At 37.4% G+C, this 14868-nt stretch overlaps 1 protein-coding gene across 1 annotated transcript in view; it reads right to left on the bottom strand.

Annotated features, from left to right (window-relative positions):
* MTA3 (metastasis associated 1 family member 3) overlaps nucleotides 1–14868 on the bottom strand; it is a 591413-nt gene that overhangs the window by 441347 nt on the left and 135198 nt on the right. The window contains exons 23-24 of the mRNA XM_085219339.1: nucleotides 2874–2955; nucleotides 480–676 (exon numbers count right to left, since the gene is read on the bottom strand). The gene's annotated coding sequence lies outside the window, so the exon portion shown is untranslated. The remainder of the gene's footprint in view (nucleotides 1–479; nucleotides 677–2873; nucleotides 2956–14868) is intronic.

Genomic DNA, 14868 nt, shown 5'->3' with positions numbered 1-14868 from the left:
CTACAGAAAACAAAGCAAAACAAAACAGCAGGGAACAAATAACAAAGATGTGAAATTGCCCGTGAAAGCTTTGATGACCTCTGGCTATGACTAGCCTAGAGAACACCAGCTGTGTGAATTGCTTGGGCTTTTATTAAAAATTCAATTAATGTAAGCAGTTGTAATAATGGAACAAAAAACTAAACTGGGGTTATGTGCAGTCAAGCCACAGTCCAATAATCCTGTTTCCTTTCTCAATCAAAAGCCTAATAAAAACAAGCACTCAGAGAGTGGGCTCATGGTGTTGCAAAGGGAGAGAGGATGTGCAAATGCTCAGATACTGCATTTGGAGAGGAGGGGCTCCAAACCCACAACCCAAAGACACAAATGTACAGCCACATTTCACTCAGAAGCAATTGCACAGTGAATGAAACTCATCTGAACACAACTGTGTGCTCTATATGGTCAAGAAGCCCAGATGCCAAATATTCTGTGTGTACCTGCTTACTGACAAAATACATCTTTTAGATTGCAGCAAGGGCCCAGGCTCTTTCAATAGACTTGAAGCAGGAGGCAGAGGCATTGCTACTATATGTGCATTCCCATTCCTCAATTTCTTCCTTCTTCAAAGCAATTTAGCTAAAGATTGATCTTGTACTGGTGACCTCTTCCTTTGTGATCTCTCGATGACAGACCTCTGTAATAAGATATCAGGGAAGGCATATATGCTCAAGAGGAAACTATATCACAGTACTAAAGAATTCAGGACAAAGAAGGAGTATGAAAATCTTACTCCCTAAATCCCCAAGGAAAATACATGTTCTTCTTTTCCTTCTTTCATAAAATGCATGCAAACAAACCCTTTGGAACATAAACCAGCTTTACTTCAGGCATTATGACAGGAGGAGGGAAGCACCAGACAAAAACCAGTCAAATAGCTACAGATCAGACATCTGCCTCATCACATGGCACAAAATTAACCTCAGTGGTTGGCACCATGCCGTCCCTTCTGCCAATTCCTGTGCTAATTTGGGTCACAATTTTATGCTCAGTATGGGAAAAAAAGGGAACAGAAATGTATCAAAATTAGCTGTTTTTTACATTTCGTAATGCTTACATCATCCTGGAATGCTGGAAAAGCATATATTTGCAATTATTTCTAAGTCAGCAATGCTCAGAGAGGAAACAAAAATATTGGGAAGATACTAAGACACCAGGATTCCAAAATTTGTTGGGTGCCACTTCATTCATAGAATCACAAATTATCACAAGTTGGAAGGGACATATAAGGACCATGGAGCCCAATCCCTAGCTCCACACGGGAACACCCAACATTCAAACCCTACGTCTCAGAGCATTGCCCAAATGCTTTCTAAATTCCGGCACTTGGGGCTGTGTTCACTGCCCTGGTCAACCTGTGCCATGCCCACCATACTCTGGTGCAGAACCTTTTCCTAGCATGGGTGTTTGCTCTATGAAAGGTAGCTATGAAAAAATAAGTAAATAAATAATATTTATACATATTTGAGAAATCATGTGTAAACTGCTAATTTCATGCATATGTGTCTGCTGAATCAAGAATTATCATGACCCAGTATATTTAAGATGTATTGAGACATCAATAGTTCAAAGAAAGTCAGAAGTGCTGTGGGTGAAACCATCCTGTTAAACTCAACAAACCTTGCAGAATTATAAAAATATTTTTCATTAGAAAACCAACTGTTCTGAAACGTGTCATGAAAGACAAATACTGCTGTAAGTTTTAAGCATTAGTTACGTTAAGAAACCCTTCAGCCTAATCTTTCTGTTGCTGCTATTTCAAATATACTACTGTTAACTCCAATTTACAGACCAATTTCCTTCTGCTGAATCTCAGAATTTTCTCACAAACTATAGAGAAGCACTAAGCTCCAAGTGTCTTAAAGGCAGATGGACCCTGGCTGCACACACAACACTGCACAACAAAGATATGGAGAGCAAACTCCCTCCCTCAAAGGGACAAAATCAAGGTACTGGAAAGGGACTAATTCATAAAGGTTCCAATGAAGGATCCTCACAAAACCATGTGACTAGAGTGAAAGATGCAAAATGAAATAGAACAGAATACAAATTTATATGAAGCTCTAGGAAGAAACAGAGGGCCCCCTAAGTGCTGCTTTCCTATACATAGGTTAAGAGTCAACTGACATGGACATTGTGTTGCTTATAGCGTGCATGAAGAAAACAAAGAAACGCTGTCTCTGGCTTCTCATAGCTGTTATGGTAACAAACTAATTGGCTCTGGGGAATCTGAACATCCAAAAGAGCTGTAGAAATGTTTTCCAAAGGTCAAATCAACATTTCCTTATCCTCTTCACATCATATGACAAAAAAATCATTTTTAAATTTCATTTCAGAATGATCTATCTCAATTTAAGATTTTTTTCTAGTTTTCAGACAGCTGTGATATAACAATAAAAAATACAACTCTTAACATCACAGCAAAAATGAGAATATTCTAACAATACTTACACAATAAAGAATTCTTATTTATTTCTTGTGACAGATCAAGAACAAGGGCGGGGGGAGGTTGGGGGGAGTTTCCACAAGACAATGTATCTGAAATTAATCTGTAAGAACACATTATTTCATGAGGTACAGTTATACCTATAAAATTTATTTTTTCCAGATTGCTTTAACTAGTTCTGTATGTTTAATAAACATTAAGTCCAATCCTCTGATCACGTATAATTGCAATTTCCTGCAGAGAAGATCATATTTAGGCAAAGGGCATTTGCAACATAATATGAATTGAAAGGCTTAGGAAGATTTCCCAGAAACAACCAAAAAGAAAGAAAATAAGTTTATTTCACAACGATTTAGAATCTAAAAAGATATCAAAATCCTAAACTTACTGTTTCACGGAACAGTCTGGAACATCTGATGGTAAAGCACAAGAAACTTTTCCTTACGAGCAATCTTCTTAGAATTCTTTCCCTGCAATACAGGTGTTCATGGCTCTTTGAGAAACAAAGTACTAAACAGTCAGATAGAAATAATAATGGATGTTAATATACTTTAAAAGGAAGTTGGATACCAAAATGTTTTGACAAAAATCACTCCAATGGTTATGCCACACCTGTTGGCTAATGACACAGATCCATGTATTTGGTATCCCACCCAAAATATGAAGCCATTTGTTGGTGGTGTTCTCCCTGAATGAGACTGTAAGAAACCAAGAACAGCACTCATGCTCTTATTCCAAGTGCGGTTTTGCTGGAATCCTGAGAGCAGTTCAGCTAGGTTTTGCATTCTTTCACTTAGCAAATATTTCATTAGTCCCTAAGATATCTCTGAACGGTTTGTCCATCACAGTAAGTATGCTATGACTCATACATTTCTAATAGACATGCCACAACTTGCAACTTCATTGTACTTTCTCTACAGCTCACTTCACAGGCTCTTGGCTAGAAAGTAGCCCTATTTACACCCAAATGCGGGCAGCAGACTTCAAGCAACAGCAACAACAAAGCCAGGTACAGCTCTAGAACAGCAGCAACAAGTAAAATGACAGGTGGACGTTTTTGATCATTCTTTCCTTGTGCTTGCAGTGAAATTAATCAGAGCATCTTTTGAGTTTTTAGAAGAATAGTTGGAAATCGAGCACTACATATCCACTCAACAAAATTACTGCCTATTTCTTACTGGTGATCATTCTGTCATTTTGTACATGCTACTGCTTGAAAATAGAGTACCAGTCTTCCAAAGATCTTTGCTACAAGTTTAATCTATTCATATCACCACTGACCAGGTCAGGAAGTGTTGAAATTCTTGCTGGCATCGCATTAGGCAGGATATTTAAAGCTATTAATAAAATATCAGCACCCTGTGCTATAAAAATAACAATTAGGGTCTGTATTACTGTTGCTCAGTTGAACCTCCTTGTTGTTTCCTAAAAGTTTTCCATTTTTCACTCATCAGAATTATGTACCTAACTAGTACCTCTCCTGATTTTTAGGCATTTTCTGCATTATTTTGAAATTGAAGCTGTTGTCCAAAAGGCACACAGTCCAAAGAACTATACAATGCTGATACACGTTGTTCTTTGTTATATAAAACACATGCTTCTTTCCTGCTGTTTGTTTCAGACAGCACTCTGGAAAATATGCCAAAAACTGTTGGTATTGTGGCTGCCTTATTCCATGCTTCAGTTGCCTGTATATAACTGAAGGGTATGCCTGAATTAACAATGTATTAGTTTTAAATCCAGAGTTCATAAAGAGATGCAGAACAAACTCAGATGGTATAACTTCTTCAGAATTGAGTTTGTACCCCTAGATAGTTGTTATGGTTATTAATTAAATCAAAAAGTTGCTTTCTGATCTGTACATTAAAAAAGAAAAAAGGTGGGTAGCTAATAAAACAGAGTAAGAGACAAGTCTGCCACACAGACTCAGACCAGGAACTGTTGCTTACACAAGGTCAACAAACTGACTGTGATGGGACTTGAGCACTGTGGCCATTTCTGAGCATCAGGTGGCATATACACAGAAGGCACACAGCTGAAGTTGGATACAATCATGTAGCACACACAATGAAAACAGCACATCTGGGGGTGATACAGATCAGAGAGAAGCAGACTTGTCTCCTTAGAGGAAATCCAGCATGATGCAGTTCTTGATACAGAGACCTTTACTAAATTGATGATAGCAGGTAGGGTGAATCAGGGTATAAATGTTGTTAATGAAAACTGAGTTCTGCAGCATCATTTAGGTAGTGGAAATCCACATTTATAAAATGCCTGGCAAACAAAGAAGCCCCAGTCTCAGACTTAGCTTTCATTTAACAGAAGTAGAAAAATCTCTTTTGAAGAGCTAAGCACTCTAAAATATTAGAAATCTGTCCAGTGTACCACCATAGGAGCTGGAAGTCTATCCAACTGTCTCTGTCTCAAATATTTTTCAATCTCTTAGAAAAATCCAGACACAGACAGTCAATCCTGTCTCTGTAAAAGCCAAGGGGGGGGGGGGGGGGGGGTTGCAATTATTTTCAATGAAGTCAGAATTTTGTTTATGAAATAGTAACATGCAACAGAACAGAGATATAAGAAATGCATTTTGATACGTTCTTTCAATAACGGGGTTCACATGCTTGACGCACAAAATGTAAGGCAAGCCCAAGCACAGAACATTCACCAAAAAAATGCACTGAGGTATGAAGCAGAAGACACAATAACAACATGAGAGCAGGGGTGAGCAGATGGAGAACTGGCATTAAAAAGAGAAGCAGAGCTTTGAAGTCATGGAACCACTACAGACTGACACTCAACTAATGAGATCAGAAATTGGCTTTTCATAGTGTAAATTTTGCCTCACTTATCAGAAAAGAAAATAAAATTAATTTTCCATGACTTGATTATCTCAGTCTAGAATCAAGCCAAATTCACTAATCAAAATTTGTTCTTTCAGTATCCAGTGCAGAATGAGCGCACACAGTGAAGATCAGACTGTGTGGTCAAATCTGAGTCCTTTGTTACCCTTACTACCTAAAATCTACAGGAGAGCTACAGACTGGGACTAGTTTCTGTTAGGAAGTGCACATCAGGTTATGAATTGTCATGCATACATGAATTTGAGTCATACAGGAAACAACTCAGGAATACATTTTTCTTGGTATAACTAGCTGATGCTGCTATGGTTTCACAGTGTTTCCCTGAAGCAGCAGTTCAGTTCTGTTAACATTGATTAACCTGCTGTTAACTCAGTGTTAACACAGTTGAGACCTTTTTCTTCAGTGTTTACTTTTCACAGTAAGCTTGTTACTTTCAGTGAGAAATGAAGTTACTTAGATTTCACAAACACATTATTCAAAGATCACTATGTTTCAATATTTATGATACTTCTAGTCTCCATAAACATTAGTAATTATGTTATCTTCTCCTTTGGTGACAGTCAACATTACAAAGTGAATGGAGCAAAATCAAAATACTTAGCAAGCTCATACTCAAAGTTAATTCAAAACTTCTAAGCTATCACTGAACAAGCAGCAGTCAAAAAGCAGCAGCAGTAGGAGAAACATAGCTACCTTCATCTGCTTATTCCAGAGCCACATAAAAGGCTGATATCAAGTTAGCCTTGAGAGGCTCCTAGATGGGAATTGGTGAGAGATCAGCAGTAGTTCTTATCAGAGAGGCTCACTGTAGACATTCAGAATTATCTTCCAGATTCATTTTTTTCATTTGAAAACTCCAGAAGGAAAGGCAATGCCATATTGCTACAAAAAGCTAAGTTGATCTTCCAACTGAATGAACCCTACCTTATGCTAATATGATGAGACTCCAGGCTTTAAAAATCCTTATAAATGTTTAAAAATCCTTATAAAAGTTGGTTTTATTGCTAATTTCAAACCCAGCACATGGTTAGAGCCACAGCTGAGTTTCATATTTATGTGTGGAATTAGTTCCTCGTGGCCTAAAGAGACTCTTCTCTAATATTTCATTGAATCTCACAATATCTGTTCTGTAGACAGACAACTGAGCAGAGAATGGAGAATTTATTAAGCAGAGATAACAAAGCACTGTTTTCATTTGCTGTTATCTTGTATGCTACGCAGCATCTCGAAGTTATGCAAAACACAACCGATGGTAGAGAATTTTTTTATATATGTCTGAAGGAGTATTGTGAACTCTTACAAGATCTTCCAGTATGCTTCTCCTGTATTTTTGGCTTTCAGCTGGTATGGAGTAAGATGTGATGGGCATGACTCCAAAAAATTTGGTAACCACTGAATGGGTTTATTGCAATTCTTGTATGCAGTGAGAGCTCTCTGCCAAACACCTGCCAAATATGTTTTCCTCACTGAATGGGTTATTATTCTTCATATGCTGTAGATGGACACAAATGTATAAAATTAAAACTCACTCATCCTATTTGGCATGAACTAGTGTTCCTGTGATTACAGACTATCACCATACATTCTGACTCAGACTGTCAAAACAGTCATTGACAGGTGCATTAGTTATACTTCAGGATGTTTCTATGACACTTTCTGCTATTTTCCATGCAAAGGTGAAAACCAGCTACATTCCTTGGTCCTGATCAAGAAAAAGAAACTTGCATATATGATTTTTGAAACATTTACTAGTCTAAAACATTAATGGGAAATATTTCTGTCTAGCTAGAAACCTTTTTTTCTTTTTTTCTCCTTTTTAAAGCATGTTATACTTGTTTTGATTTCTTTTGACCTAATGCTAAGTATGCAATACTCAAAAGCCAGAGAGAATAGACTTTTATCTGCAACACAATCCTCAGAGTTTTGAATTAATTATAAGCTTTTCACTTAACTGAGAAAGGAAGAATGATTTCTTGGCTGCAAGTTCAACTACTATTAAAATTACGTATTTGCAAGCAATCTGCTTCCATGATCAGAGAGTGCTTGTACTGCAGACAAAAGTAGTTTTCAGCTAATCCACATCATCCCACCTGTGACCACTGTGCTCCAACCTTGCTCACTGCCATGTTTTACAACAGCTGAAGAGCTGCACTGGGAGCTACTTCTCCACAGAGTAACGTTAGCTGGCGTCACAAGGGAAAAGAAACACGTGGCAGTATGTCAGTGCTAAGGTCAGCTGACTGAGTGAACCAAGCAAGGGGTAGGGTTCGTCTGAAAAATCCTTATGGTCACACAGGCACTGCCACTCTCCCCAGGCACTGCTCCGGGGAGCCATGGAATCTATGGGGCATCCAGCAGCTGTATACCAACAAGCAGCAGCTTCAGCTTGGGTTCTCCTCCACAGTGTGTGATGTCCACCTAGCAGTATTTTCCTTGATCTCAACTACTAGATAGGTTTATACCAACATGTTGGCACTGGCTGCAAATTAAGACAATTATCTAATTTGACCCTGCTTTTAGTGGGGCTGGATCAAATGCCCTTTTCAGTCTAAGGTCCTTTCCAAATTCTGGTTTTCTATGATCCTCTGATATGATCTTTCCTCTGCTCAGGCTCCATTTGCTGTTGACTTTACTCTTTACATTATTTCAATAAAAAAAACCCTGAAACAATTTGTACGTAGCAAAAGGAGAGAAATTCTCATTTGGAACAGCTACCAGGATAGCTTTTTCTCTCTTCCACGTCTCTCTCAAAGCAGAGGGTAGCAGCCAGACTCTGGAGAATATGTTTTCAGGGCACCTACCCATTGTAATAATTGATGTCATATACAAATAAAGTATTAGTTCCTGCTGCTAGGCCAACAGCCATTTTTCTCTTCAGAATTGTGCTCAGGCACTGTAACAAGCTGATTCAATGCTGCAACATATTGAAGAAAAACTGTGTTGATGTAATATAAAAACAAACCATTGATCATACTGACACAAAACAAACAACGGATCTCTTCAATCTCAGAAATGATGGCTGTTGCAAGTGTTACTAAATCATTCTATACTACCCCATAAACAGTGCTTATTGCTTGACTTTAAAGGTATTTTTTTGTTTGTTTTCTTCCCCACTGGCACATATTTGCAGCTTTCCCATTCTAGGTGCCATTTCCTTTACAAGGGAATGATAGCAGAGCCAGATAAGCTACTTATAGAGTACAACTCACACATCGGTTATTATCTGCAGCTCAGTAAAGTAAGAAAAGGTCCTTTCCCAATGACTAACCAGGATAAAAACAGCACAACCTGAATTGACTAACAATTCAGAGCTGTAATCCTGCTGGGATAAGAAACCAGTACTTTCACATTTCAGTTCAATGACTATAGACTACTGCGTGTGCTTGTCCTCATCAAATACCAATGAAACATTGCATTAACTGAAGGGGTTTTTTTGACAATTTTCTCTTCTTTCAAATGATCCATGAGCAGATACTTTAGTAATTTTCTGCTTTTTTTTTTTTTTTTTTTTTTTGCAAACATTCACAGTACAAATTTAAAAGCTACTCCTAGGAATATAAATCAGACCCTAGGATCCCCAAGAAATGTTTGTCATATAATAAAGATATATTTGTCATATAATTTTAGTAGGCATTCACTGTTTATTAAAGTCATGTGGCTGCCATATTACCTTGCTTACATGTCTTATTCAGCAAAACCTAAATATTTTCCATGGTACAGTCAGCCAGTTGCCTGAACCACAGCTGTTTCTCATCTCTTGAATTTCCTATCTGAGATAAAAGCCCAGTGTACACGTCTGAACTTGGAGACCTATCCTTTATCCTTTCTATCATCATTAAATACAGCTTTAAAGTCAGTTTCCTACAGCAACTACAGGGTAGCCACCATTTCAAACCTAAATATTTGCCAAGAGTTACCAGTGCAACTGTTCAAGTAGCATCAACATCACTAATCACATTCAACTGCCTTGTAATTAGAAATGTGATATAGTACTTTTTACCAGCCTTTTCTGTTTCATTTTTAAAATATTGATGTTTGACATTTTATTCATAGGAACATTCACAGAAATGAATTCTGGGTCTGTGGCTGAGATGCAGAAGGAGATATTATTTTTTTTTTGAAGTGTAATGCATTTGTAAATGTTTTTTTGTTGAGCCAGAGAACTGAAGCAGTAAGGTACATTCATAATACAACATATCACACAGCTTCATTATTAATAATGAATGCCAAGTACTGATTAAAAAAAGAAAAAAAAAAAAGCTGGTAAAAAAAGAGAGGATTTTTCCCAGAAAAAAATAGTAACAAAAATTAAAAACAATGGAAGTGCAATCAGCACCATTTTTGTTCCTCACAACCATTCCCACACCTCAAAAAACAAATCAAACAGCAGAAATCGTTTCAGAAATAAAATAAATGAAATAAAATCAGAAGCTCTGTCAACTGGGAGATTCAGAGCAGTAGTACCTCTAGCATGTCATATTATTGTCTCTATCACAGATTTTTTATCTAGGTTGTGCTACATTTTCAATGTTGCAAAATACTCTTTCTCACAATGGGAGAAATCAGACATATCATGGAAGTCTCTGATCAGAGCACATCAAGAACCACTTAATTGAGTTTGGGATTCCAATCATACAATCTTCAAAAAGATAAACATGATTTTCAGGATGCACAGTAGCAGAATATTTGAACAAAATATCTTATTATCATGTTTTGGTACATTGAGCCATTTGAAAGAAAATAATAAACCCAACTGAGTTACTTGTGAAAATATTCTAGATCAAAATCCACTTTTTCTACATAATAATAATACCTAAAAAAAGTACAATCAGTCTGACTATTTGAAGAAAATTAATATAAAAGCAGACTTCTTAGGGAAATTACGTAACTATTTAACTTTACATTTAGGATACTACATTACTTCTACTTTTGTTGGCAAGGCTGCATTTCATGGTGGTATATTGCTTCAGCAGTTCAATGGCTCAGAAAGAAACTGTGCTACAGCTCACTCCTATGCTGTGCATGCAGAATGAGTAACATTCAGACCAGCCTTTAAACTAAATATTAATTAGAAGCTTTTGAAATGCAGAAGCAGGACAAACATAAACAGGGAACTTTTAAAAATAGAATTATTTCCTGTTTAATAAGGATCATTTTCTCTCATGCTCCCACATAAAATGTTACTGATTTCTGTGAGATTAATTGCATGAATCTGAGTTGCAAGAACCTCTGATGCATAACCTTTGAGCAAACAACAGGGGTGCGTAAACTACAGCTTTGCATTCAAAATCAATTATGTCTCTGCTTCCATGTGCCAGTAACGTTATTGCCTCTTCTGAATATTTACTATGTTTGAACACTGCATTTGCTAGTTCTGAATTTGTTCTTATCATGTATTATGGAATCATTAATTCTAAGTTTGTCATAAATCAAATAGAAAATTGTGCATTTTTTAGATATGCATTTAAAGAAGCTTAGTTAAAAAGAAAAATGTAAGTAATAAAAAAGTTTTTCTTTGCTTCTTCCGCCTTATTTACCCACATCTTTTCTCTTAAATGCATTTTCAACAGTTGATCTGAAAAGACATGAGAAAGCTATCCCAGAAGAAACCAAACAGCGGACACGAATCCTCATGTTCTGATTACCTCAAGTACATTTTTGATTCCTAGAGTCCATAGACATGAAAAACTTAAACTTTTTAAAGCTGATGGAAAAGCTTGATAATACTCCTCGTGCACCAATCTCACCGTTTAGAGAGCTGAATGCTTCTTAAAAAAAGTAAATTATTTTTACTGAGTTTGGGGGCTTTTTAGAGGTATAAGTACATTCTGACTACACTTTTAATGTGCATTTGAGTAGTTCTTCATGTAGAAAAACTTGGGTATTTGTATGGGAACTGTTGAGACACAGCCTGAACCACTGATTGATCACCTGGGGAAAGGACCTGGTCAGCCCTGGGAGCACAGGTGAAGGCAATTCAGCTGTGTGACTGAAAGGGATGGAGTCTGGCTGCACCTCTTTTAGACCCCATTTAAGGGCTGACTGCCACTAAGGAAGGATCTCTAACCAAAAGTCTTTATTGCCAATCGATTCAATGATATTCTTTTCACACGTAAAGATAAGGATAACATGTTCAAGTATCAAAATGAAGCCTTATGAAATTAAGTACTTCCAAACTCTTATGGGCCAGTGGTATTTCCATGGACTAACTTTAGCACCATGGGAGATCTCTAAAATAAAAAACTTATTAAAGTAGAAAACCTTTATAGGATTGTTTCATGTAATAATTTTATTCATTATCTTTCTATCTACTTTCATCTTCCTCAGCAGACTAAAAAATAGAGATGTTAATGTCTTGCATATTGTGACAATTTATTACAATTTCTTAATTAAGTTGTATGCGACCTAAAAATTATTTTGTGGAATATACTGAAAAAGCTTCATGAGGGGTTTTCACTGCAATTCAATGTATGCAATGGTACTTATAAACCAGGACTGTTATATCACTAGCATGGAATAGTCTGCAATATACACATTCTAATATGTTTATTTAAATGTATGTTTGAAAGCAAGTAGGAAGCAGATGCTGTACTCCCTTACATTACACCAGCACAACTCCACTGGAATTCAGAATCTTCTGCTCTAAAGGCACAGTCAAAATTCATGCATAACTCCTGAGCAGCTGCCAAGTTCAGCCATAGCTGAAAGGCAGAGTTGTGCTTTCCCAGAAGCAGCTTTCTGAGAGCGCACAGATATGCCACCAGCAGATGGGCTAAGGGAAGAGCAGCTGCTCCATCCACCCTGAATGGGAACTATGAAATTTCCTGACTGGACTTCCCTCCGGCAGCTGAGGCAGAGGGATGCTCCTTGGAATGTGTGTCAGTGTGGTTTAACCCCAGCAGGCAGCTCAGCCCCACACAGCCCTCTCTTTTCTAGTCCTGTGAAGATGTGAAGAAGCATACAGACCCCAGGCTCCATGAACTCACTATTCGGACCTACTAAACAACACAAGTTAAACACAAAATGCATCACTATACCAATCCTACTAATTCTAGGGAGATTTAAACAAACAAACAAACAAACAAACAAAAAAAGATGAAGAAGGAAAAAAAAAAAAAACCCTATTTAAAAAAAAAAAAGAAAGAAATGAAATATAGCACATGCTCAAGCATGTATATTTTGTAACCAATCTTTGGTGACTCCAACATCAAGCTTGTCCCTACACAGCATTTCTCCATTGTCAGCTTTGTTACAGAACAAAATTCCTAATCATGTTTGTTATTACAAAGGAAAATAGAAGTGCTTTCCATATACGAAGAAATGTCCCAAGGGCATCATTGGCTTGTCCAGTGCCCTACCTGCTGTGTCAATTCAAGTTTGCTATATCAATGTCTAACTGTGGACCTTTTCTAGAACACAGTGAGCATCTGTGTGTTCCCTGTCTACAAATAAAAACACCAGTCAGCTATATTGGGCAACCAGTGCAGGTTATAGAACAGCAAAGCACTTCTGTGGTGGCTTCCCCACAGCAAGGAAGATGAGGGCCAAAATTTGTCATGTGATCGAACTGTGAGATATATTTTTACATATTGCCCTGCAAAGCAAACCAGAGTGAGCAGAAATCGGAGCCAAAGGATTCAGCATTAGTGTGATGATATCAAAACATTAAAGCAAATATGGCAATTACAACAAAGTTCAAACCTGGAAGACTCCTCATTCTTTTTGACTGCAGCTACTCACTGAGCATCTAGAAACTGTCCAAAAGATAATGAGGTTTCTAAGGGGTGAAGCAGAATAAACAGCAGCATATAAATGCTAACATTAAAAGCAAGGATCAAGCACTAATACAAACCATAGCTGTTTTATTGATTGGGACACTTCAAATTTATATTAGATCACTGTCTGTTTGTTTATCGTAATTGATGTATCTGCCTTGTTCAGATACTAGATTATCCACTCAATCTGGTAGATATGACAAAATGTCTTCTGTTCAGTAGAAATACTGTCCTCCCTAATACAAAGGAATCCTGACGAACTGTTCCCTCTATAGAACAGAGCAGTTCATCCAAGCTGTTCCGTGGGAATGGAGTTTTGCCACAGCACCTCACCTGCATTCTGATTAGAAACTCCAACCACTCCGACCACCTGTACAATGGACACAAAAGCACTTCTCAGTTCTGAGTTCAAAAATTCCCTTTATCACTGTCCTGTGCCATATCCAAGCCTCAGAAATGTAAGACAGAATCAATCAACAGTCTTTCCTACTAATCCTCATGCTGTACAGAAGTGTGAAAAATAACCAATAAGCACACTTAAATATTAAGAAAAGCCTTTACAAGCAGCTGGCAACCCCTTTCTACCAATAGAAACACACCGCTCAAAGCTATACTTTCATGCAAGAGATAACGAACCTTTATCATTTATTTCCCACCTTACCTAGGAATTTTCACTGGTTTCATCAGACAAAAATATCATTCATAACTGGACCTCATTAAAATTCTTATTTTGAAACTTGACAAAAGCCTATTGAGAAGAAGGTTCTATTCTGAAAGTTGTCCGCAAACTGTCATGCCATCAGACAAAAATGGGCTCTCATATCTAGCTATTATTTAGTGCTTGAGTATGTTTCTGCCATGCAGTCCATGCTGTGGTGATGACATTTTTAACAGCATGCTTGTGCATTCTTCAAGATAACTGACATTGAAAAAATGTCTGATTTCTTTCTGCTCATCCGAGGAACGATATCATTTCAGGAAGTGTGATTTTCACAGCAATAAATCGACTTCCTTCATTTTAAATTGAAATGAAATGCTTAAAAAAAAAACAACAAAAAAAAAAAAAAAAAAAACAGAACCCAAACACAAAAACTCTCAAAGAGCTGGAGGCCTGATCACTTTCCTGTTGACTCAAAACAGAGTTCCCTGGCTCCATTGTTCCATTAGTCAAGCCATGACACTGCATTGCACAGTGATCATTACATCATGAGTTGGACACTGGCAGAAACCGCTTGCCCTTCAGAAGTTCAGAGTCCACTTATCAGCAAGTCAGACTTGCCTTCTGACATGCTTCTGGTAGGGAGTTTGCCCTGAAGACAAAGCAGTTAAATGGGCACAAGATCCTAATGTTTTCTTCTTGACTATGTTTGTACAGCATCATAACTATTCATGATGAAAGCAGCCCCAAGAAGATGTTTTCCTCTTCTTTCTCAAAGACCTCTTTTAGCCCTCTACCAGAACAATCCTAAGTGGTGTAAATGTACCTACAATATAGTTTTGAAGGGAAAAGAGATCATTACTTGTAGCCACACTAGTTATTTCAAATAGCACTTTCCATTGCTTAGTGAAAAGGTATATTTTGAGTAAGTGCTTGGGAGGTGAAGACAAAGCCCTTTCCAGTTGGCATCCCCACCTCTGAAAGCTTTGAACAGAAGACAGCAATTTGAGACACTGATTTCTGGATGAGGTGAAAAATGAGGTGAGCTTCTTCAGAACAGCTCTCTTTTCATAAAGAGAGCTAAAT

Source organism: Meleagris gallopavo, chromosome 2 (assembly GCF_905368555.1).
Source record: "Meleagris gallopavo chromosome 2, MGAL_WU_HG_1.1, whole genome shotgun sequence".
NCBI lineage: Eukaryota > Metazoa > Chordata > Aves > Galliformes > Phasianidae > Meleagris > Meleagris gallopavo.
Note: the sequence above shows the minus strand (reverse complement) of the source record. Positions and strands in the feature narration are given on the sequence as shown.